Here is a 26,937-nt window from a genome sequence, read left to right as displayed (position 1 = left end):
CGAAATCGCAGAAAATTGAAAATTTCCACGACCCCCGGGTCGTAAAAATTGAGAAAAATGCAAACTCGTCGGATTGCGATGGATACCTCGTTCCAATGGGGAGACGGCCCAAATTCAGGCAATGCAAAATTTTCTACTCTGCGACCGCGGGAGCGCAAGATATCGCGGAAAATCGACGGCCAGAGGGTCTGGCCAAAATCGGTATGGTAGACTTCCTCCAACCTCAACTTTTGTGAGTTATGTGCTATAAATTATTCACTCCTGAGCTTTTCGCCATGGTTTCTCAATTTGTAGGCTTTTACCTTCCGAAAATCTTACTCAGTCATCGGCGGAATGGTGGTTTTTTGTTTTTTTGAGGAGGTGGAAAACTTCAAAAGACACTGACCTGGACACGCCAGCGTGTGGCATTCTTACCCACTAAAACCACCCCCGACTCCCTCCAAGCCCCGTGGAACCACCGTACGGTATTACATCACGGGGCGGAGTCAGTTCATTTTAGCTTGGTCCCCTTTCGTCTCTACGCGGCGTACGTTACCGCGCTTTTCTGATCTCCTCTGCCTTTCACAGTTTGCTCTGGATAGATACGACCATGGAGTTGATCGCATCCCAGTCTTCCTGACATGTAGCATTCTTCGCACCAGATTCGCTGGTACAAGCACCTCTCCTAGAGTCTCCCCTAGGTTCTTCCTCTCCTCCACAAACCTTGGACAGTGGAAGAATAGAGTGCTCTGGGTCCTCTAGGACTCCATCGCAGTTTGGACAGTCGGGTGAGGTATCCAGTTTAAAGCTGAGCAGGTACCGGCGATATCCTCCATGTCCCGTGAGAAAGTGGGTGAGATTATAATTAATATAATTAACCACTCCTTGATGGCAGGAATGAGCCTGTGTGTCCACCGACCCTTTCCCAAGCGTTCCCAACGAGCGATCTCTCCCTTTCGGCGTTCTTCGTCTGCGATAAAGGAGAGATAGATTTCGCATTATATATATTCGTCATCTCATCTGGCAAGATGTCAATGTGCACCATTCCAGAAATGACGAATGCTGCATCATCTGAGACAGTCCTGAATGCCGAGCACACTCTTAGGGCTGTTCTTCTGTAGACTGAATTTGTTACCGTTAAATGTAACCTGCAATGCCTTTCCCCAAACTGGAGCTGCATAGAGCAGGATCGAAATCACTACCCTAGCTATGAGCAACCTGGAAGCATGCCGTGGCCCTCCCACGTTCGGCATCATTCTTGCCAGGGCCACACTCGCAGTGGATGCTTTGTCATAGACATACTGCACGTGTGGCTTATAGCTAAGCTTCCCATCTATCATCACTCTCAAGTATTTGATCGCAGGCTTAGAAGTGATGATATGATTCCCAATTTGAATACGGGCAAAATTTCTTTTACGGCGCTTGGTGATAAGGACCGCTTCCGTTTTTTCCTCCGCAAATGTCAGACCAGAACTCTCAAGCTAACCCTTAATAGCACTGATCGCTTCGCAAGAGTATAACTTAGCATCTTCGAGATGCTTTGCGACAACAACCAGCACTATATCATCGGCGTAGCCCACCACCGTGGCTTCCTCCGGAAGGGGAAAATTAAGAACATCGTTGTACATGATGTTCCACAACAGTGGGCCCAGTACGGAGCCCTGTGGGACACCCGCGGAGACAACGTACTCTTGGGATCCGTCATCGGTGTCATACCAAAGCCTCCGTTCTTGTAAATAGCTGTTGACAATAGCTGTAAGATAAGCGGGAACACCAATCTTCGGCAGAGATTCCCGTATTAGGTTCCAATTGGCCGAATTGAATGCATTACTCACATCCAGGGTCACCACTATGCAATATTTACTAGTACTGCCCTTTCCGTGGATTGCATCTTCGGCCAAGCCAGTAGCCATTTTGATGGCATCAATGGTTGATCTGGCTTTACGAAACCCATACTGCCGATCTAAGAGACCTCCCAGGCTCTCAACAACCGGGAGTAATCTATTATAGATTACTCGCTCTAGCATTTTGCCCACAGTGTCCAAAAGACAAATAGGTCTGTAGAAGGATGGCTCACCTGGAGGTTTGCCAGCCTTAGGCAGTAGCACCAACTTCTGTCGTTTCCATGATGCAGGAAATATCCCCTCGGGTATGCACGCTTCGAACAACTCAGCGAACATTTCCGGTCTGGATTTCACGGCAAGCTTAAGGGCCTTATTCGCCACGCCATCCAGATCCGGAGCTTTATTATCTCCTATTCTAGTGCAGATCTCCAGCAGCTCGTCACTGGTGACTGGCGGTATTGCCGTGTCGTTCAGAGGTCGCTGGAAGCTGTCTATGCCCTCCTCTTGCTGAGGGACTGGAAACCTGTCGAGCCAGCTGTGAATCAGTACCTGTGCCAAATCAGGCTAATAATCAAAGGCGAACACAATGCTGACCATATCGCATCCTTGTGGACATGACTTCCTAGGTCTAACACGTTTCAGGGCCTGGATCCAGGTTCACATCCTTCCATTATCCTCAACCCTTTAGGAGTGTACCAAAAGAATCGAAATTTTTGAATGACGTTCACTCAAACGTTCGCTTTAAAATGAGTTAAAAAGGACATTCTTCACAATAATCTAGGAGGATATGTAGACTACGTATACAATCATCTTTTTTGCTATTTCCAACAGAAGGATATGCTACCTGTGTATTACCTTTGTGCTAGTTTCACACAATCTCCTCCGTCAAAGGGGAAGCCAGAGAAGACTACTTCCTTTTTTTGCTGCCATCATGCAATCCAAATCGATAATCCTTCAAGTCACAACCAGCACAAGTTAAATCACCAACAGCCGAAAAATTCAATCAGGGATCATTCAAAGCGCCTGAATACTGGGAGCATGATTTCAGCCAGACAAAACAAAATGATAGGATGCGAACTATTCGCCGGAAAATTGCCCACCACCAGATAACAAACAGCTCCACTATCCTTAAACATATCCTGACGGCACACAAGTTTATCTGAATATATGCAACCTAAAGCCATTGCTTTTTTCCTTCAAAATCGTTTCTAGACAAGCTCTCGAAAGGATGTTTGCTATTCCGGTAGAGTGTTTGTGGCACATCCGGGTCATATGGTTGCGCTTCACAGATTTGTTCTACTCCACATTATCCAGCTTTCGACTCTTCTAAAGACAGGAAAACAGGATGTGAAAGCAACGGCGTTAAATGTACGAAACAAACGCTTTTGTTTTTGCTCCTTTCAAGCTAACTAGCCCGCAAGGATTAAGTGCAAACTACTTTTATTCTGTACGATTTTTCCCGGAAAACATGAAAGGATGAACTTCAGGAATGTAAAGCAGAGTCGGATAGTTGGAATGCAATACCGACTGCAAATGTGGTAAAAAGGAAAGATGACTCAATCAGGAAAGCACATCGTTTGCAGACGGAAAACAAACTCTCTCTTGCTTGCGGTGAGGTTCGTCCCTCCTATGGACGCTTTGTATGCAAAATTAATCGGAGTCAGGGCAACAAATTTCCTGGGAAGAATGGGGCTGAATGAAGTGATGCAACATGGGACTGCCATTTAATTGAAATACAATCTCTGTTCTATAAATAGACGGGAGTTTGCTTTTTTTATTTGTCCCTGGGGGCAGAATAGCTTGCAAGTTATCAAAGTCGATGAGAAATTGGAAGTCATCGATCAAACAATGGTGAAGTGTTATCTTCAGGTGAGAAAAATGTAGGGATCAGATTTCAGGCTCTCGTTAGAGTTGAGTTTGGAACTGACCATGATGAGAGTAACAAAGGAAATCGGAAAAAAATAGACAGGTAGAGTAGGTAGGGATGCAAACTGATGGATTTTACAAGAAAGGCCTTTATTGTTTCTTTTCATCTCTGGAGGTCGCCCATTTGGGGATAGTAATATTTAGGAACGAATGTTTTAACCTGATTCAAAATTCCTTTTAACATAGAAACCTTTCAGCTCTACAATGCCTAAAAATTCGTTTGAGTTTCCATGGAATCAGAAGTAGCTTTTCGCCACAAATAATGGGCCTCAGCTAGTTTAAGCCAAAGTAGTCTTGCTCTTCTTCCTTCCGGGGCTAACACCGTGGGTTTCCCAAAAAAAAAAACTGTGGAGTCCCCCATGAAGAAACTATCTAACACTAGCGACCTTTGATGTCATCTAATTAAGATCTATCGCCAATAACCTCATCATGGAAATTACTTTTTACTGAAATCAAAGATTGGAAAAAAGGAATGGAAGTTTTAAGGAGATCTCTATCGTGTTCGTCCCAGAGAACACTATCTTCCCTATGACTCCCATCTACTCCATCATAGTGACTTGTCCAGCATTGTTTTTTTGGTATTTCATGTTCAAAATATTTAGTGTGGTGGGTGGTGTCCGTGCCTACTATGAAAATGGGAGCGCCTGATTGAATGAATACCATCTTTTTGAATTTCTTCTCGACATGATTCTAATTCCACTTTCTATGTAGGTGCCATTGTCCGCTGAATCGGAGGCAATACATCAATTATATTTACGCGCAATCGTTGACGATTTTAGCAGACCTGCTTCAGCTCCTTCCAGGGCATCCTGAGATATAAACCCCACCGGAAACTTGTCTCAAGCTCGTTTCAAACAGAAGGGGGTTTGCTAGAGTTTGAATGGGCGTGTAACACCTAAGCACCCCTGCCCCCCGCGTCTCTTCGACGCCGCAGGTCGCAAAAACGTCAAAGTGTCATCGCAGACTACTATGTATGGGACACATAAAGTTTTGTACATGTCATAAGTAAGAAAGAACTCCTCAAAAAAGCCTTACCCTACATTCCCGAGTCTGGTTAGCACAAAGATATATGGTTGCCTTTCACCCCCTGGTGGGGTATAACGCGTCAACCACACCTACGCGCCATTGCTTGCGGTTACTTTAAATCCGTTTCAGCTCCCCTTCCCCCCACGACTTCCCGAGACGCGCTCACTCCTCCTCTACTGTACTGCGCTAAGTGCTCTTGGGGCGACTTACCCGTCGGCCACCTTGAGAGAGTGGAATCCACTGCATGGCATAGTCCGCAATGCAATTGTCGCCCCTCCATAATGTGCAACATAGTGCAACAAAAGCGGTTCTAACGCTGTTAATGCGTCGAGCAACATCTAGTTCGCTGCCGCTGTCGGCAGAGGGCATTCTACCAAGATATACAAATTCATCGACACTTTCGATGCTCTACCCATTAATGCAGTTAGGGAGAGTGCGATGACCCGTCAGACTGAAAACCTTGGTTTTGTTGATAGTCATCTTCAGTCTGACTCTACTTGCCTCTCTTTCTAATCCCAAATCCATTTGGCCAAGTACCATGACCCAGTGAAAACGGTGAGAGAGCAGACAGATGTCATCAGCGTAACCAAGGGTGTTTGAGGAAATATGTCCATTGAATTCCTCCACGTCCTCCAGACAAGGCAGCATGAAGATCGTCACAGATAACAAGAAAAAATAATATCATTGACAGGACGCAACCTTGGCAGACTCCGCTTTGGATCTCCAAATCTTCCGAGATTTTACCTTTTTTGCGCCATCATATGTCGCTCGAATAATAGCTATTAGTTTCTCCAGAATACCGCTCTTACATAGAGCACTCCAGGCTATCTTCTTGCTTTCTCGAAAATGGTTCGTAAGGTGTAGATCAGGTCGATGCAGGAGGATCCGGAGCGGAAGCCAGCCTGCACTCTGTCGATCAAGTTTCCAAGATGTTCTTTAATGCCGTCCAGAATTATTTTAGCTACTACCTTTGCGATGGCAGGGAGCACACAGATATCCCTCCATTTGTCACACTCAAAATCCTTCTTTGGAATTTTAACGATCATCCCCTTCTTCAACTCTCTGAGAAAGGTTTTGGATTCCGAAAGTTTCCGTACGAGTGGAAGCAGGTGCAGCGATAAATAACTCTGCAGGGAGACCGTCAAGATCGGCCGCTTTACTCCGTTTTAGTGCATTGATGACCGAAATGATTTCTCTTCTGCTTGGAGGTACAATCCGTATCCGCATGTTACGGTAATTAACCATTTCATCCACAGGAGGAGGAACCTAAGGAACGGCTAGGGACCATGGTGAAGTGTTCTTTCCACCTCTTCAGTCATTCGCCATCATGGATGAGAAGTCCACTTGTTTTGGTTCCACTAAGCAAATAAACTGTAATGCTAAGGGAGAGTCCTAAAAAGTCAATGAACTTACTGACTACAAAGTGCAGGTCACTAGGCTATAAAGGACTTATATGGGGCTAGAAATTCGAGGCGAATGTAGTCAAACGGTTCCTTGTTGAACTGATAACATGCAAACCAACCAAACGACACGTTTTGAATATATTAGACTCGAAAAAAATTGAAAACTTTATCCTTTTGAGCATGGGTAGGTAGGTAAGTATCAGTGCCCGCTCCGAGGAGCCCAAGAAGCGCCACGGTGTGCGGTTTTTATGCCACGAACCCGTAAGACCATGACTGCTGTTATTGACAGCAAGGAAGCAGCGTCCAGCCGGCTCAGATCAGCCGAGTCAGCCCGTAGTATTCACGAATAAAAGTAGCTCGCTGCCCCTGCAGCTAGAAATCTCTCTGAGGCTTTCAAAGAATGGTATACCTTATATCCGTAGCCTGACTCTAGCTAGAGCTAGGCAGTCACAAAGGAGGTGTCTGAGGGTTTCCTCTTGTTCTCCGCAGCTTCTGCAATTCCAATTGTATCCATAGCGTGTCAGGCGGCATGGTTCCCTATAGGCCCGCCTGTAATATTGTATGCATTTGCAAGCGTCTGGCACAAGAGTTCTCGCGATTCGGTTTAATTATAGGTGGCCCAAATCCTCTTTGACTTGGCAGAGGTGGTGATCCTTCACCATCTCAGGTCCGCATAGATTTCACCCTTGGCAGTCGCCAGCGGGGCACAAACTGTACGGCGTTCGTCCTCTCTACGTTCCTATAACCGAGAAACCAGAGAAGGGTGGCCTTGAGCGTGCCGCCCAGATTATTCAGCACGTTCCTGCTCTACCCCACTAGCCTGGATGATGCCGCTCAATACAAGGCCTCAATATCCGCTTGGCTGTCGGAGGGAGTTGCTACGTCATGCTTGAGGCTCGGATCATGTCCTAGTAACCAAAAGGCTTCCAGTATCCCCAAAATTTTCACTTGGAATACACTGGCGAAACCTGAGAGACCATAAGACTCAGATATACTGTGTATTCGCGAAATCTCCCGCACCGACTCTACAGACCATCTTTGATCCGTCGGTGAAGAATACTGTGTCGGGGCCTTGCAACATGCAAGGCGTCCTTCCCTTGCGAAATACTTCGTTTAGGATGTAACTATGACCGTAGGGCTTCATTATCCAACATTTGGACTCACAGCACTGCACCAGACAACATATTTAATGTGGAGGTCTAGGGAGAGGATGTGTAAAAATACATTGAGAGCATCTGCCGGGCAGGACAGCAGAGCCCCGGTAGAACTTGCACATGCGGTTTTTGAATCCTAGTAAACTTCGTCTTTTTGTACTTTTTGTTCGAAGCCTACTACCATACAATAGAGTCGTACGGATTGGATGCACCACAGCGCTGTACATCCAGGGAACTATCCTCGGCCGGAGACCCCATTTCTTTGCAAAGGTTCACTTGCACGCTATACAAGCCTTCTTAACACGCAATTTCAGTTCAATTTCCAATTTAGCTTGGGATCCAGGATTACACGCGGATACTTTGTTTATTCATTCAGAAATCCGGTTCCGGAAATTTTATATGTAGAGAAGCTGCTTATAGCCCAGCCGATTTTACCCTAAATAATTACCGATTTTATAGCCTCGCACGGTTGAGGCGGCTTCCTACCCTCCAGGCAAAACATGGAAGTGCATCTGAACCAGCAGCTCCAAGGTTTCACCAGAGGATTATATCCAAGAGCCTTCTCACTTTTTAAGAAAGTGTTCCTTGGACAGAATCTTTTCGAGCCTTCCGGATTCAATGGTGCTTTCAATGTTCCGACAATAGTCCAACCACGAACGCAGTCTTGGCAGTCCTGGTGGCCGAGATCTACTTCTTCTGACAGTTCTGGCATGGCTGCCAATATTTGTGCCTGATCTCTCTGGTCAGCTTCCTAAGGCTGGACAAATCTTCATTCCTCTCCAGAGCCCCGACCTTTGACTCCAGTTCATCTGTCGTGGCAATATTTGGAAAGGTTTAGAGATTGCGACAACTGTGATCAGAGAAAGATCTCTGGTCAAACACTCTGCAGCTCTCCAGCTTAAAAATCCCATTGTCGATTAGCCAGGTGATATCAAGGGCTTCCTCTCAATCATCATAATTCTCCGAGCTGGGAAAATGGAAAGTTGGTGTATTACCCCTCTTACACAATCCGGTAGGTTAGTATTAATCATAAAATCAAAGGATGAATCACCTCCTTCGTCGATTTCCGAATTGCCTTGGTCTTCTTTGTTACTTTAGTGGTTACTTCTGGCAGAGCTAATTGGCCGTGAGCTATTTAAGCTGTGAAAATATACACGCTTTCTGCTCCCGCCTGATTCAGTTGATCACGACTAAGTAGCTGAAACTCAGATTCGAGCACAAAAAGCATGCAGACTTTTCCTCGCGAAGATTACATTCTTTAGGTTTGTCCCAATCAACGTCTCTTGTGCTATGGAATAAATTATAATATTTGCTTTGGAGACCGTTGATGATCCAGGGCTCTTGTACTAGTGCGATGTCGATTTCAATTTCTTCTTCTAGGTGGAAGACAAGCATGTGCACACCTCGAGTGCTCTATACTTATCTGTGTTTCCATCAGCATGATCTGCCTGCGTGGAGTTTCGCCAATCCCTGACGGACGATCGATCCTCATCTCCTCCAACAGCTCGTTAATGGCGTCAACTAAATCCATGTCGTCGTCTGGCTTTGCGGAGGAGCACTTTCACCTTTGCGATCATGACTCTGAACCGAACTTTGAAGTCTACTTTTGCTAGGAAAGATAGATTGTTCCCCTGGGTTTCCTTGATAACTACCCAGTCGTCCATGGGAATCCTCGGGGTTTTGAGGTCGTAGGTATTGAACGAGTTTGCCCATATCCACGCTGATCTTCGGCAACCAAATGCGAACTACCGGTCTCCTGGAGTTCTCGTCGTAGGGAATGACTTTGAGCTTTACGCCACGCTCAACCCGAGAAAGTACCATGGACAACCAGAGAGGAATCGAAGCAGAAGTCTCGTAGGTTCGCTTCTGGGGTGCATGAGATGCTCGATAACCATCTCCGACAGCCTTGTTTCAACTAGCGGAATTGCTATCTGACTTGTTCTGCAGTTCGTGGCCCGTAGGTTGGCTATTGCTGCTTACTTTGCAGAGGTTACTTAGCGTCCAAGCCCTTGCATAATCTGTTCCGCTTGTGCTTTTGTTCGACCTCGTCTTGAGATCAATTGCGTTTGGGAGCGATGGGTTGCGACCTCTCCCCATTTGTCTCGCGTTTCCTCCTATGTTCTTTCCGACAATCATCTTGTATTTAACACCCTTTCATTCCGCTCGTCGATAGTACGGCCTATTTATTCTTCGTAATCTTCCTAAGAATGCGTATGGCCTTCTGGTACTAGCTCTTGGACAGAGCTCCAGTGGGCCTCCGCTTCTTAGCCAGTGGTGCTATGGTTGGCACCGACTGTACTGCTCTCGACGGCTAATGCCTCCTAATTGGTTGCCAGCAGCTCATCCTCCGATGATGCACCTGGCATCATCACCTCTTCTTTATTTTCGATTTTTGCACTTTTTTTTAAATGAGTATATGCTGACCGCATGTCCTCCTAGTGTACCGTTACGGTCTTGAATGAAGTGCTCTAACACATTTCAAGGCCCTGATCCAACATGAATTGTTGCGCCAACGATTATTATTATTATATGCCTTAGTCCAACGAGTAGTGGGGGAAGAATGTTGACCTCGGCTAGCCCGACCACAAAGTTAAAGGCCTTATTTGAAACTGAAGGTGTCCAAAGTATTCAGAGTTCGCATACTGAAGGCGGAACTTCTAATTGGCCAAGCCACCCTCGACATATGCTGCCTCATCTTGGCCGGGTTGCTGCTTCGGCTCATCACCCCGCCAGATCCACTTGTCCCTAACAGATGACCGGCAAGCAAACAGATCCTCGTCAGTTGGATGAGCCTATTCCTAGCCTGGCTCTACCCACTCTTGACAAAGACAGTTTCTAGCGGCCAACGCGAGGAGGTCGTGTGAGGACTTGCCGAATTCTGCAACCTTAACCTGAAGCATAATCAGACCAGGCCGCCGACTATTCTAGAGGACTGTGCAAATGATATGCCTGCAGTAGCAAGGACAAGCACAAAGCCAGGCACAAGCCTCCATGACGCAACCGGGATTCGAACCCGTGCTAGATTGGAGGTTCAACTTGATGATCATACTGCTATTGAGACTGAAATATATGAACAAGACAAACAATGAATTGAAACAAAAGATTACAAATTGCAAAATCTATTTTCAAATCAAAAAATTAAAAATTGCCTTCCATTAATTTACAAGTCTTGCAGTTAAATTTCGAGAATCCATAACTGATTTATGGTCAGTGATATTTGAAATTTGTAAATTTATTTATTTAAATTTAAATTCACTGAAATAGCGTTTATAAATTATTCATGAATTCACAGTTAAGCAAATATGCTTAATATCAAAATTTCATCTCCCATTCCCCACATGAAATTTCAAACCGATACAACCAAAAATAATAAAAATCTCACATTAAATCCACCGTGTATCTTTGATTCTGCTCATCTTCCAACCGCCTCCGATATATCTAAGGTCATTTGCTTACTTTTCGATTTACGTTTAATGTTGCTTACCAATACTTGATATTATCATAAAATCCAAGAGATATCAAGCGCTTAGTCGATTTTAAGCCAAAAAGATACTTTATAGATTCTACATAGGAAGTTGCAAACAATCTAAAATGCTATGTACTCGTATACCTCCCACTTGAAGATTCTTTTATAAAGAAAGGACATCATTGCAGAGGGATAAAAATAGAAAATGGACACGTCGATCGTAAAAATTTTTGGCGGATGCTATGCTGCAGGATGGAAGCTGAGGGAGTGACAAATGAGTTTTAGTGGTGACGACATTTTTCTTTATTTTATGGTAAAGGAGATTTCATCCGTTCTGAACTCAGGAAAATCGATTTAATACACTCGTTTATGATGGTTTTGTAAAGGAAGTTTTTTAGGCCTCTGCAGTGTTTTCCGGCCTATATAGATCAAGCAACCGACCATAGTGGAAAACTTGGAAAACGTGGAAGTTATTATATTCCAAATTAACACTCCATAAATAGAGCAAAATTTTAGATAGAAATAGACAGATAGATTAAAGTTACACATGGAAGAATGCCGGAAATCGTGACATTTAACGCTCAGCATCCGCTGAAAGTATACATCTCTCGACCCCTCAATTCAGTAGAGTAAAAATCTTTTCATGATCTCTTTATAATTCATATTCTTGTCCTGGAAGCAAAGTCTAAAAATAACTACCTTTTTCCCACACTTCCCTTATGTCAAGATACTTTCAACGAAAGTTCAGTATAAATTTCAAAGAACTCATTATTCATTTGCCATTTTGGACAGGTAATTTGCTGTACTCGCTTCGTACAGACAAAGTAACTTAAAGACTTCCAAGCTCCTCCAGGCCCCTCCCACATTACATATCTGCACACTTCCTACCTTATCAAAGCGTAAATACTCGGAGCTTCCGCACATTTAAACAAAAATTCAAACAAATTACCTCCAAGGAAAAATGTAAGAAAAATTAAAGGACCCCGAAAAGTTGGGAAAATACCCATAGCCTTTGGATGACCTTAAATTCAGAACATCCTTCATGTGGAAAAAAATAAAAAACCAAACAAGAGAAAAAAAAATAATTAAAAAAATATCTTGAGAGAAAATTAAATGTCCTTAAAATGTGGAACCATAATTTGATGCTTGAATAATGAGAGTAAGACAAATGAATTCATGAAATCCGTGTAGGAATATTACAAAAATGAAATGCAGGATCAACGATGCCTCATTTTCATAATAGTTAATAATGAATTACCAGGAAGAAATGGGAAGGAAGTAAATGTCGATACCCTTGGTTTAAAGAATACAAGGAGACAAAATTTTTGATTCTCATCCTGTGAGATAAAAAAGGAAATAATATTCCCCAAAAAGGACTCTACGTCATTCCCCAATGTCAGCTAAGAATCCATTGAAAATCAATAGGAATCCTGATAGCCACCAAAATGCTTAGTCTGGCACACCCCTTTGGCTGATTGAAGGAGCTCTTTCAGCTGGGCATGCAATCATACTTTTATCTCATCAATGATGTCTTACCCAAAGACCGGATGATTTAGGTAACCCTGATCGTTGCCTCAAGTTTATGGCTGGGTCTCTACTAGTCAAAAGGTCAAGGATCCGTCTCCTATTTTTCGAAGTTTAGACTTGGACAGGTTGGGTAGACAGGGATATAAACAGGAAGCACTCTTTTGTCTTCCACCATATCTCTCTCACTTCACTCTTCATCTCTCTTATTCAGTGATCCTAATAAAATCAGGAGACACAACTTTGACCTATCGTAAACCTGCTAATAATGGTAGGATTCCACCACCACCAAAAAATGTGGCGGAATATTATGTCAATCCTCCATAGACGAACTACCGCATAAACGGTCCCAAGCCTGTTTAGGAGGAATAGGGAAGAATCACAATAGTCTGAATAGCCCTGTAACACTTTAGCCGAAGGCCAATCCCACCATGATTAATGGTGCATTCTGTTAAGACGGGAAGTCGGTGCCTCGGAATACTAACTGTGACATTCGGGTCCAGGATGAGGAAGAATTCAATATTGCACTATTACGCAACCAAGAAGACTTCGGATGCAGAGGATAAGGTTTTTTTTTATAAACATGTCAACGCCTTTCAGGACAGGCTTCCTCAAGGGGACATTGTGATAGTAGTGGGACCACTGAGTGCCATGATGGGCCAAAATAATTACGACTTCGTTATCGTATACCGCATATTGCGGAAATATTCCCTCGGGCATACACACTTTGGTCAACTCACCGAGTTTAAGGACCCTTTTCGGAATTCCGCCAATGGATTCAATAAGAGGGTTTTTTGGCCATGAAACTGCTGACGTGCATGATTCGCGGACGTAAGTCCGCACCTATGTGCTAAACCACACCTGTGCATCCTTGAACAGCTCACCCCGCGAAACTGTCATTAGATATCTCTTCACGGGACCAGTTAGCAATTATGCTGTCATTCCAGAAACCCTTCTGTACTTTAGTTACGAAGGACACTAATTCCTGTCATTTGTCTTCCGACTGAAGCCTACGCTCCACCATAAGATCCACGCTCAGAATTTTGGTTCTCCACCCCGTAAAGCGTCTTTTTCCTCGTCTAGGCAGATTGGACATGCTCGCGAGTTGTCATGCCCAAACCTGTGTAGATATTTGCGGTACCTACCGTAACCAGATAGAAACTGCATTAACTGGTAACTACAGGCTCCGGATCGGAATCAGCTTATGCGTCCATCAGCCTTTCATTGAGCTATCTCATCGGATCTTCCATCTGACCATTGATGATGCCCTTTCCTCGCTCTTGATAAGTTGTACAGCGTCTTGGGTTGTCATTCTCCTAATGTAGATTCATGACATCTCTTCAGCCAAGATGTCTACCGACAACAGTGCCGCTATAGCTAACGCCGCGTGGTCTGATATAGATTGAAAGCCGCAAATCACTCCCAGAGCACATAATCTGCTCGAGCACAATAGGCTTCTTCTGATTTCCTTATTCGTCAATGATGCAACCCATACAGGAGGGGCATAGAGCAAGACTAAGCTAATGACTTGAAATAGCGACACTTCCTGAAGTATTTCGGTCCACCAATATTTGGCATTCGCGATAGTGCTGCCTTTTTTCGAAGTTACTCTACATTCGCTTTGAATTTCAGTTTAATGTCGAGCATTACACGTAAGTATTTTACCGCCCCCTTGCTTCTTATAGTCCTGCTTCCAACTCGATTTTGAATTTTGAAGTATTCCAGGGTCTTCCGGTTGGCTAACAATCCGGCTTCTGTTTTGTAATCTGCGAGCATTAGTCCGGGTGTTTCCAGCCAACTCTTGATCTTCCAGATCGCTCCATTGACTGCTGGCTCAACATTATGAATGAGATTTGCAATTGCAACCACAGCAATATCGTCGGTGAAACCCACTACTTTTACCCCTTCTGATAAATGCAAGCGGAAGATTCCATCATACATGATGTTCCACAAGAGTGGACCCAGTACCGACCCCTGAGGGACTCCAGCTGAAATACGGTAGCAATTTGTGACTTTACCATTCTCTAACTTTTGCTCCTTGTCTGTAAAGTAGTTAAACGCTATGTTGCTCAGGTAGTGTGGAGTGTTCATTCGAATGAAGGACATTTTGATGGCAGACCAGTTTACCGAGTTAAAAGCGTTCTTCACGTCGAACGTGACGTGACCACTCCGCAGTACTCTTTTGAACCCCATCGCCATCTCACACGTTCTAGGGCAGTGGCTGCGGTGTCTACCGCCACTTTTTCTGGATCCAAAGTGCATATCGGAAAGGGTCTTTTCATTTTCAGCCGTCTCGCACAATCTGTTGGGAGTTATTCGTATCATCATTATCATGATCGGATTGGATGAGGATGATCCAGCCCGGACAATATCTATAGTAGAAAGAGAAGACAAGGCAGACCCTGCCTGAGATGGAGCGACGGCGCAGTTCAGGACGCCAGACAGCTTTTAGGGATATCGAATTGGTGAACCTCCGAGCTGAGGCGTCTAGAGTTCCTTATTAAGGCAGGCCTAGACCGGATACCGGTTGTTGCGCCGTTGATGTTGATGATCATTATCTTATCTACAAAACATATTGGGCTTGTTTCCCTTTGGCAACAAAATCATATCTCCATTGTTTAAATGTGGAGAGCAGCTCCTGGAAGTCCAATCTTCTCCTCCAAATTTGTCCTTGGCTTCTTCGGGCTTGCAGGCACTTTTCTCTCAAGGTCTTTATTTACTCACTTCTTCTGCTGGGAATTCTCCTCGGCATTGCAGCGTCACACGCGTTGGCAATAGACTGAATTAGCTGTTTGACCAAATTTTCTGCAGATCCTTGGTCCATACTAGCGGAGTTTATCACCTCTCTTCCATTTGGGACCTGTCAGTTTGAGATTCTGTGTTCTTTTATTTCAAATGCCGCCTGATGATCACTGCGGATGAATTCTTCGCTAACCCACTACCTTATCTTAGGTAGAAGCGAAAGACTGGCGAAAGTGATGCCAATGATTAAACCAATTTCAGCTTTACGATATGTGCTTGCCTCACCGTTATTTGTAACTCCTAATTCCAAAGACGCAAATGTTTCCAGAAGCCTTCGACCTCTGACGTTAGTATGCTTGCTACCCCACTCTGTTGCCCAACGATCCCACGTGTTCGGATATAGCGGTGATTCAATTTTTCGCGTTTTCGCCCAACCCATCTCTAAACACACGAGATCAGTATATGGTTCCAACCTACTTGTTCGGAATTATCCCACCATTACTGCAATCTCCTGTACAACTCGTTTGTGGTGGCTTTTCAGAAACTCGAATTCCGTCCGCTGAACTTACCCCCTTTTCAGGTAGAGTCAGTGCGCCTCATTCACCGCATACTGTCCTATATGCACTGCACATCGTCAGTGCGATTGGCCGGTATTCCGAACACACCCTTCTCTGGTTCTTCGTGTTGTCCAGTATTCTTATAGACTTATAGACTTTCCAGGCTGGATCATCTTCATTCGAACGGATTAGTTCACCCATCCACCGTAACCTGTTGAGCGAGATTTCATCCACAGCCAGACGATCGTGACATGGCTCACAGATTTCGCCGTTGTGCAGGCTATGGAATCATCTATTCTCATGTAGGGGGCCAAAAATTCTTCGGAGGATTCTTCTCTCGAACGTGGCCAAGAGTTTGCAATTTTTTCTTGCTAAGAACCCAAATCTTCGAGTAATACCGACCTAGCAAGATCATAGTTTTGTACAGTAAGAGCTTTGACCCTATGCTGAAACGTTTCGAACGAAACAGCTTTTGTAAGCTGAAATAGGTTCTGTTGGCAGCCAACAACCATCATAGCTGTTATCGGTTGCGATTCTTACCTTGCCTACGGTAATCTGTTTAAACACTAATTCAACCGGCCAACTTCATCCTCTCACTCTCTTCCCATGAACGCACATCTCCTGCTGGGTACATGCCCACAACGCTTCCTCCGAGCGTACCCTCATTCATACGAAGGGACGCGAGTACCTACATTCCGTTCATTACCTCTGCTACCCACAACTATATACAATTGCATAAAAGCTTCTAACATTATTATTATCTCTGCTTTCCCATACCGGGGTTCAGTGACAAAACCCGACTCCTAATCCGCCAGCTCTAGAGAGCCACATCAAATCTCACGCACCGTGCACTCCTCTTCCCCGAGATGTCAGCGCCGGGACAAAGAGGTTTTAACCTGGAGACGGAAACGTTCCTGAATCTATCCTTGACGTTCCTGGTTCTATCCTGGACCTAACCTAAAGAACTGCTGCCCTCTGTTTCACATGGTCCCTCATATAATGGTTACAGGGGCTTCCGTTAAGCATTCATGCGAACCAAGACGTGTGTGCAGACGTCCTGTTCCTTGGGTGAATTAGCCTTGGTCGAAAAACCACGAGGTGGCGGGGGTGATTTTAGCTTGTCCCCGGTGTCCCGCAGCAAGCCTAAAACCCAGTGATGGAAAGGACTGACCTGGTATCGAATGCAGGATCGCTATAGAGTCTCAAATCCTCCCCATATACCAGCTCGACAGTGCTAGTGGCAAACTCTTCACAATTTGCTGTTTGTAGGAGAACGAAGGTAGGACTTCCAACCACCAAGAGTCATTGTATGTCATTATAGCGGCCTTCAATGTCCTGTATCAACGTTGGATTGCGAGAAGTTCGCAATCGTTTGATGGCGTTTGAAGCCTAGGAGTTTACCTAACTCTGACAATAGGGAACTGCATTCCCTGATCAGTAATGACTTCGCTGGAACTCCAAAGCGTGAGATCCATTCCCGACAAAGGAACTCGGCACACCATTGGGCGGAAATGTCGGCCTAAGATATTGCCTCAAGCCACCGCGTGAACCTATCGATGATTGTGAGTTAGTACTTGAAACCGTGCAAGTCTTGCCAGGGAGAAGAAGAAATATTTGCTAGCAACCAGCCGATTCTTTGTCAGAATGCTTAAGTGCGCAAGATTGTATGCTGCATGGAATACTTCCTTGCAAAAAGCGGTCAGAATATATGGCCTAGGTCACTTTTCAGAGGTCCCACAGAAGATTTTTAAGGTAGAACCGAAAAGGAGAAACTCCCGAAGTTTGTATTTGGAACTGCCCCTAAGTCTCTGAAGCACTGTATCATCATTCTGTGCCTCGGTGATTACCTAAAAATCTACCATGGCGGGGATTTCGACCTCTGAAATGCGTTGCTAAGCGTCTCCAACTACTTTGTTCTTCCCGGACATGTACTAAATGTCCGAAGTACTCCAAACTGACTTATGAAGATCAAGTGCCGAACTTGGGGAGGGAATGCTTTGTTGGGCTTCTGCTTAAAAGCGAAGATAAGAGGCTTGCAGTCCGTGAACCCTGTGAATGGCTTGCCTTCTAGGGAATACCGGAAATATTTGATTGCCATGTACGCGGCTAATAGCTCACGATCATAAGTGCCGTAGTTCTGTTGAGCTGTATTCAATTGCTTGGAAAAGAAGTTCAACGGCTTCCAGCTTTTGTTCACTTGTTGGTGAAAGTGAAGGTGCACCTACCGCGATGTCTGGGGCATCGACAAATGCGGCTAGGGGTGCACATGGTTGAGAGAATACCGGGAGTATAGCGTCCTCCAGCTGCCGTTTGGCAAGCTCAAATGCCTGGACCTGGACCTCTGTAGACCACCTATTCACTTGTGAGCCTTTGAATTTGGGCCCAGACAATCAGGCATTGAGGATCACTTGATATTGTGTGGCTTTGGGCAAGAAATGACTATTGAAGGTTAGCATGATCAAAACTCAATTGGTGGACCTTTGCACAAACCCAAGATGTCTGCAGTTCCTTACTAAGGCAGGCCTAGACCGGATATCGGTTGTTGCGTCGTTGATGATGATGAAAAACCTTCGGCGATCGTTGACTGCTTTGGTTACGGGAAGTCTGTGATGGTCTGTCCTAAAAATTTGTCCTGGTGTTGAAGGAATTGTCATTTTTCAGCTTTAAGTACAAAATCGACCTCAAGAAGACGTTGAAAAATGCATTCAAGATGTTCCAAACACTCAGACTCAGAAGAAGAGGCGACCAAAACATCATCTAAGTAGACGAAGCAAAAATTAAAGTTTCGCAGGACAGTGGGGATGAAACTTTGAAAAGTTTGCGCCACATTACACAGATCAAATGGCATCCGTGTTAACTCGAAGAGTCCGAAGGGTGTGCATATTGCCTTTTTCGGAAAGTCTTCTGGAAGTACAAAGATTTGATGGTACGCCTTGACTAAGTCTAAGGTCGTGAAAACACGGCAGTTAGTGAGGTTGTGCGCAAAGCGATGAGTGGTATAAAGTAGCGGTCTGGAATGGTCTCCATCTCCATTGAGATTTGGGACCATGTTTAGCGGAGAAAAACAGCAACTATTTGATTGTTTGCAAATACCCTGCTTTAAAAGCATATCAAATTCTTTCTTACCAACAGCGCGTTTCTGGGGTATTAAGGACGCACCTTCGAAAAGACAGATAAGCCAGTTCTACCAGTAGTTGAATCTTCTACTGAAGAATATGTACCTCCTAAGCATGGAAGCGTCACATGCGTTGCCGATTTATTATTTAACATCGAGAGTGCTTTCCATGAGACTGACAACCTTCATAGGTTGTTCTAGCCGCACTTCTATCCAGGTTTGGACGTCTAATGCTGTTATATATACCACCCTGATGTTTCGGCTTTGGGTATCCAATCTCCCTGTTATGTGGTTCACATATTTTGAAGATAATTATGGTGATCCGCTAACTGGGACATCACACAGGGCTGAGAAAGGACAGGTCTACGATTGAGGCAAACCCCCATATCCGAAAGGAGTTTGCATTACTTCTGCTGCCCAAAACTAAATCCAACTACGAAAAAACTTCCAATTGATTTCAGCCCTTGATGATTTTCTTCACCGATAATAACCTTTGAACTTCTTCCCCTTGTGTCGACAACAAGATTGTCTAACATGTCATTTAATTCAATTCAGACTGTGTAGAGCGCAGTAGCTGTATATGAACACACCATTTATTTTCGCCTACACAAAAGCCACCGGCCGACTGACTCCTATTGCATTGTACAGCTTGGCGACCGCACGTTCAACGACTGCTCTAAACGTCACCCATACGCAAGCCTGACAGTTTCTGTATGATTCAGTTATGTGGCAATTTCCATCTTAGATTCATATGTGGTCTGCTCAAGTGAATAGATTTCGGGTATTTGCCGACAATATGCCGATTATCCCGACCCTTCTTTCCTTCGCAAAATAGACATTAGGGTCTCTATCGCCCTCCTTGGAAAATAAGACTTTTTTACTGCTGGATGCCACTTCATGAAAGTCCTTGAACCCGCATTGTGACATTCTTCCAAGAGGATTGTGAAAGCTGTCAGTGTCACGCAAGCTAGATATTTTCAGCTCTGGTCCATCGCATCCAAACTTACAATTTTATTGCATTGTGCCCGGCCCCGAGCAAGAAACACATAAAAACCAAGATTAATAAAAGCCAAAGGACGACAGACGCAGGTGCTGCAGAGGCTTGACTGTCCAACCCGGCAGATGACCTTACCTCTCCTACATCTCCTCCCCTTAGACCTTTATATTATATATTGTGCTGTTAGACTCGGCAAATCATCCTAGACTTAGAAACCAGTTTATTCTAAACATAGATATTAGTAAAAATCGGGTCTGTCCATAATTGGCGCATGATCCGAGCCTCAAGCGTAACATAGTCTCTCCACTAAGGACTTCTGCTCAGTACAACATTCTCTAACCTGATCGAACATTGCAAGGGCGCGCTGAATCGTCTGAACGGTATGCTCAAAGTCACCTCACTCTGGACTTCCGACCATGGGAACATAAAAATGAAGTCCCCCTAGGCGTCCTGCGCTCGGAACCCACATGAGAATAACAAACCCTCAAAGAGGTTCTATCGAGAATAAGGGTGACGAAGGGTTTTACGTAATGGATGGTATCTATGCTAAGACCAAAGGTAACCCAATCTTATCGGAGAGGTAGTCATTTAACCAAAGTTGTCAATTGATCAACGCCCTATAAGGTTTGACGCCTCTGGTACGCTGGTTGATAATGATAGATGAAATTCTGCGAACGGGGTGAATGTGGTGGCGTATTCCGATGACTTAGTAATATTAGTGTCAAGAATATTTCCTTCCATTATTAACTATCTTAAGGAAGTCACGTTTGAAAAACTGCGGTTGTAAATATTTCATTTAGCAACCAGTCCGAAATCCACATCCCGCGGGCAAAGGGTATCACTTTCATCCGATGTTAAGCATCTCGATGTATAGTAGTGTATAGTAGTAGTGTATAATTGAAGCAAGCTTAATAGGATGCCCCACCCTCAGACTGCAGAGGTGAGCAGATCCTGAAAATGACGACAAGAACCCGGCCCGCAGTTTTAAACACCAGATTAAATGTTCCTGCCCCCTGGCTGTGAAGGTAGCATCTCCGATCTAACCTATCCGTTCCCATCTAGGAGAGGGGATCAATTGGCAGTCCGAAGTAAACTGGCTTATGAAGATCAGGTGCCGAAGTTGGCGAAGGGATGCTTTGCCGGAATTCTGCTTAAAAGCGAAGGTCAGAGGCTTGTGGTCCGTGGACCCTGTGACCGGCCTGCCTTCTGCTGAAGTATTTGTGGTGTAATTTCGTTGAGCTGCATTTATTTGCTTGGAATACCAGCTCAACGGCTGCCAACTTTGGTTCATCTTTTGGTGAAGGGCAACACCTGTTGCGATGTCTGACACATCGATGAATGCGTCTAGAGTGCACCTGGCTGAGGGAATACCAGGAGCGTAACATCCATCAGCTGCCATTTTACTAGCTCAAATGCCTGGATGACCTCTGTAGACTACGCAATCACGCTTAAGTCTTTGGTCTCGGGTTCAGACAAATAGGAGTTGAAGATCGCTTGATGTTGTGCGATGTTGGGCAAGTAACGACGATAGAAGTTTAACATGCCCAAAAACCTTCGCATATCCTTGACCGTTTTTGGTTTCGAAAATTCTGTGATAGCCCGAACCTTATCAGGGTCCAGGTATATTGCCTCAGGGTAGATCGTATGGCCTAAAAACTTCACCTGATGTTGAAGGAATTTGCATTTTTCAACGTTAAGTACAAAACTGACCTCAAGGAGACATTGAAAAATGCATTCAGGATGTTCCAAATGCTCAGACTCAGAAGATGAGGCGACCAAAACATCATCTAAGTAGACGAAACAAAAATTAAAGTTTCGCAGGACAGTGGGGATGAAACTTTGAAAAGTTTATGCCACATTGCACAGATCAAATGGCATCCTTGTGAACTCGAAGAGTCCGAAACGAGTGCATATTGCCGTTGTCGGAATGACTTATGGAACTACAAGGATTCGATGGTATGCCTTGAGTAAATCTAAGGTCGTGAAAATACGGCAGTTAGTGAGGTTATGCGCAAAGTCGTGGATGAGTGGAATGGGGTAGCGATCTGGAATAGTCTGAGCATTCAGACTTCTGTAATTGCCACATGGTCTCCATTCACCGTTGGACTTTAGGACCATGTGTAGTGGAGAAGACCGGCAGCGATTTGATAATTTGTAAATATCCTGGTGTGAAAGTATGTCATTTTTTTTCTTAATAACAGCGAGTGGGGAGGGGGGTGGTAATGAAAGTACCTTTGAGAAGATAGGTTAGCCAGTGGTGCGGATGTAGGGCTATAACATCATGCTTAGTTGGCTGCAAGAGTCTACTTTCGGTAGTAATGTTGCTGTATTTTTGGTGAAGCGCGCGAATACGAGTGTCCACTACTTCTTCAAAAATGATAGAAAGACTGATAGTTGAGCAAGTGGTAAGTTTCCCTGAAGGCCTGATCAAAGTTACGCAATCTACAAGAGACGTGTTCTGCAGTTCTACTAGCAATCCATAGTGGCCTTGCCTTTAGCCATATATGGTTGAAGAGTTTGCTAGTTTGATGTGTTGCGGGATTAACTTGTGATTGCCTGATACCGGGAGAACAGAGATATCTGCGCCTGTGTCGATTAGGGAATGGCGCTTGATCAAAGAGTCGTAGATGGTTAGGCGGCGTGAAGCTGACATCAGGTTAGCTGTCACCGGAGCTCCCAGTGGGTTTAGTTTTTTGGTGCTGTAAACGTGCACTTCGTTGCCTTGTCAGCGAAGATGTTGAGGTGGGTCCTACAGGATGCACTGAGATCCCCGACGCGTGACTACTCGGTCGTTCATTTCGGTTGGCGGACCGCGAACTAGGTCGGGACCGACCCCCCGAACGTGAAGCTCCGACTGTTACCATTAGTTTGGAGACGGTAGTCCCGAAGGTAACCACTGTCTGCTGAAGCTCGGTAATATGGCCAGTGGCCTCCTGCAACACTTCACTGATCACGAAGCGTGCATGCACCTCGTGGATCTTGCCATCGGTGTTTGCAAGCATCGCCAAAGACCCGGAGTCCGCACAGACTAAGATGACTTGGATGCTCTCCGGGAGTCGCTGCAACCACAGTGACTTCAAAAGCCGATTCAGCTTTGCTGACTCACTTACCGACAGTCGGTTCATGAAGGTGTCTTTTAATTTTGAGTAAGAGCACTCTTCATGCACTTCGGTGACGAGCCCACTCGACTCCTTGTCTTTCGATGGTACTGGTGGATGATGCGGCTGAAATTCAAATAGATTTCAGATTGCTTTCCTTTTCCTATAATTCTCTACAGTGATCAGTCCTTTTAGAGGCCTTAAGTACCATCTAAGATTCGTACGTTCGTTTTCAATACTCCAAACAGGAGAGTGTGTTTTCCAGTCTCTCCCAAACAACAAGGACGAAAAGCAAGAAGAGTGTCATTTTCCAGTTGCACAGTTATAAGAGTTTTCAGCTTCCACTATTGTCTGTCTCTGGCGATGAACATTAATCTTACAACCGCGACAAAATAATGATGATTCATGATTCGTAACAACATAATCTTGTGGCGGTTCGTCCTTTTGACTCCATTTCAAAGTACGCCAATTATCCAAAATGGCATTCAAAAATATTGAATCAAGTGATTGACGCTTTCCTACCATTTTCATTCTAAAGCAAAAGTCCTTTCCCTCCTTTTCCTTCAGAACCTGAGATACAAAGGACGCATTTCGGCGGGGATCATCCTCGCTCCCAGAATTGAATTCCCAGACTATATTGTAGTCATTTTAAACACTAATCAGATTATATCAAAAGAAAATTCCATTCAATTCCAAACACCGAAAACCTCCGCAAAATGCAAATCATCCTGAATTATACTTAGCAGTGAAAAGTAAATTAAATTTGAAAATCTGTTAATTACTGCCTGGTAAATGAACCCTTTGATAATAAATTTTCCAGGGATATCAAAGTATCTTGTGCTCTAATTTTCTAATTGAATTTGGTGAATGCAAGGAGGCAGGGCCAAAGTGAGCCCCGATCCTATAAATTCAACGGAAGAATTGATTGATAGTATCTGGAAAAGCTATTTTTTCATGCATTGGAAAGTAATCCCCAATCCATCTTCAGATCCGAAATGGATTCCATAATTTCCCCGAAATGAAAATGTCCACACCTCCAGGCACTTATTCACTTCTGCATGTACTCGTAGTTAGCTTCCGATCACTATCCTTTCCATCATCTCACTATCAACTCGCTTCCGTACTATCACTGGAAGCATCGGCTTCCTGCCGTACGAGGTCCTTATTCCAATGCATCATAAACGCGCTGCCAAGTTCGTGACAAAGATTCAAATCGGTCACGAACCATTATCGTTCAAACAAATCGCCATTCAGCTGTAAATGTTCAAATGTAATAAAAGTCGACTTTTAGCAATTTGTATGTGCAAAAAAGGAGATGATGAATTGGAATTTCAGTCACGTTCCAGGATATCGATAGATAGATAGATTGTCCAAAAATTTATGATGAAAATTTTTAACACAAATATCCTGATATTGATCGGACTCGTGCACTGGGTCGGGTACTAAGTCTGTTGCTTTGTTGCCGGGTTGTTTCTGGAGCACGATGAAATTAAGAGGATTGGCGGAAATTGAATCTGAATTCAGCTGGGATGTATCGATGGGAACATTTATAGGTTAGTAGATTTCGCTGTAATTTGTAGAACAAATGAGGGTATCAACTCCTTTATGGCAGTGCTGAAATATTTGAGTGAATAATTATTCATATTGGCGTCGGTCGAGGAGAAAATCATAACAAGCTGGTGGGGGTGAACAACATCTGTCCATAGAGAAGAGACAACCGGAGGATACCCAGAACAATGAACCCTTCGCGAAATTCATTCGAATGGAGGTCAGGACTGGTGTCGATTGGAAATTGACACGACACTGTATAATGAATGGCATGAAGGATGGAACGGCGTTTGTCTCGGTTAACGAGAAAATAAATAAATGTTGAAACGATGAACGGACGATGAAATGTCCATCGACAATATTGGTAGTCACGTCAGGAGGAATGGGTTAGGAATGAGGAGCGACTTAGTGTCTTGCCTAGAATTATTATTCTTTTTCTGTTAAAGGGAAGTGGCACCGCATCCCTAGTTTCCCTTGGTGATAGTTTAGGCGACAGCGACCAGTGAGAATTCCCACTATGATTCAGATATTCTTCTTGGTGAGGTTTAAGCAATCGTTTAGGCGCTTGGGTTCGTATCCCCCAATAAACATCCTGGAATGCTCCACTCCTGGTAGACGCGTCCAGTATTTATCTTCATTTTCAATGTCACTGCTATGAGCCCGTTTTCGATTCCACAAAATGGCCCGTGTAAAGGCGTTGTTGCTCCCTTCTTGTCTAGTTCGTCCGATGCCTCATTGGCTTCCAACCCAACATGGACTGGAACCCAGGATGTCCTGACCTTATTAAATGAGCCGAACGTCGGTTCGTTTTTGGTTTTGCTTCGATCACTGCCGATAAGTTTGAAAAGATCTTTCGGTTTGAATTCGGTGTCTATTCGATACCTAATTGAAACCGTATAGCACGTAATACTCTCAGGACATGAATAGGTTTTGTCATGTTTCAATACGATTCGAATTATTGTGCAGGGACCAGAAAGCCACTAAGGCTTTCACACACGCACGGTTCAGTTTCGGTTTTGACAATACAGCAAGTGGATTTGAATGATAAACGCCAAAGTAGACAATAGGGTCTACTGAAGGAGTGGGGGCTGGTCCACTTTTCAGGGATAAGTTTTTGATACTGGAATTCATTGTCGATATCATAACCATTATTCCTTCGAAAGAGAATTGTTTGACATATTTTGAAATTAGGGGTAGTTTCCACTTGGTAAAAATTTGGCAGAGCCCCTCCAAAGAAGATCTTCGCCGCGTACTATATCCCTTATGGGGGATGCATATTATGACGGCACCGACTTATTACAGGATCGTACCTTAGGTCGATATTTGACAAACGTCTCGATATTTGACAAGCTCGAGGCAACTCGGTTAGGTTTCCGTGCGAGTAGATACTTGCGTTGTGATGACGTTGATTTGTGGAATGAAACTATTGTATTGAAAGAAGTGGGTGGTAAAAAAGAAAAGTGGTAATGATTGTAACGGGGTAATGGATGCATTGACTTCGGAGTGTGGAGAGGTGGGCTTTTAGGAAAAAGTCAATAAGAACGAGGGTCATGTTTTAGAGCTCTGTGTACATATACGAATTAAGTTGAATATTGGACAGGCAAATTTCAAAGTCGACGAACTTTTGGAAGTCCGGATTAGTTACTCGGCTGGATTCGGTTGCATATATAGGACTGAACCCAGAAATAGCGGCTTGTTTTTGTGCGTCCCACCTGGCAATAACATCGACGAAATTAGAGCATTTACGATAGTTGACAGGGTCTCGCTTCCCCCATTGGTGACACCTTTTGGATTTTCATCTGATCTCTTTGAACATTCACTTGACCAGAGTAACTCACCGTATTTAAGGTAGTGATATTTAAGAAAGCTTTGGTACCGCATGTCCAGTCAGCTTGTAGTGCATGCACCTCATCTGTGTGGAACAGGTCTAAGTGAGATTTGCCAATTATATTTGACGTAACTATTTGAAGCCGAAAGAGGCATCAAAAGTAATCAGCTACCGGTTTAACTTAGATTTTATGACTTCAATTTTGTTGCGATGATCTGTTTTATGGATAGCAGGGCAGTCAGTCCTAAGGGTTTTACATGAGTACCTATCATGGAGACTTAATCTCACGGTCTTCTTAAGACATGGGTTGATTTTGTGACCACAATCACAGCTCCGCCGAAGCAAGCTGCGACGGTACCAGTCTATACGAAATGCAAGGTTCAGCATTCACACTGATAGATGCAAGACCTACCTAAATCTCGACCGAACTAAGGAGTAAGGCACCCATGTTGAAACGCAACACCACGCTTGAAAGCAACCACCACCCCCATGAAGCTCCCACTAGGGGGCCAACCGCAAACAACCGAGCTGTACTCACATACAACAAAAAATCTCCTGAAGTATGTGAGTCCAGGGGCTATCCCGGTTCCAACAGTACCAATATACCCCTGGTAAGGTTTCCTGACCAATTGCTACTTCAGATAGGTTCCCGTCCAGACTAGGGTCTGATCGCCCTGATTAAGCCTTTGCAGCATTCGCTTACTGCATCACGGCCGGCAAGCCAATGTGA

At 44.4% G+C, this 26,937-nt stretch overlaps 1 protein-coding gene across 4 annotated transcripts in view; it reads left to right on the top strand.

The window, feature by feature from the left end:
- The window catches only part of LOC119650393 (pleckstrin homology domain-containing family G member 5), a 431,633-nt gene that overhangs the window by 340,064 nt on the left and 64,632 nt on the right, over positions 1 to 26,937 (top strand). The gene's annotated exons all lie outside the window — the stretch shown is intronic.

Source organism: Hermetia illucens, chromosome 2 (genome assembly GCF_905115235.1).
Source record: "Hermetia illucens chromosome 2, iHerIll2.2.curated.20191125, whole genome shotgun sequence".
Lineage (NCBI taxonomy): Eukaryota > Metazoa > Arthropoda > Insecta > Diptera > Stratiomyidae > Hermetia > Hermetia illucens.
The sequence above is the reverse complement of the archived record's forward strand: the minus strand, read 5'-3'. Positions and strand labels throughout refer to the sequence as shown.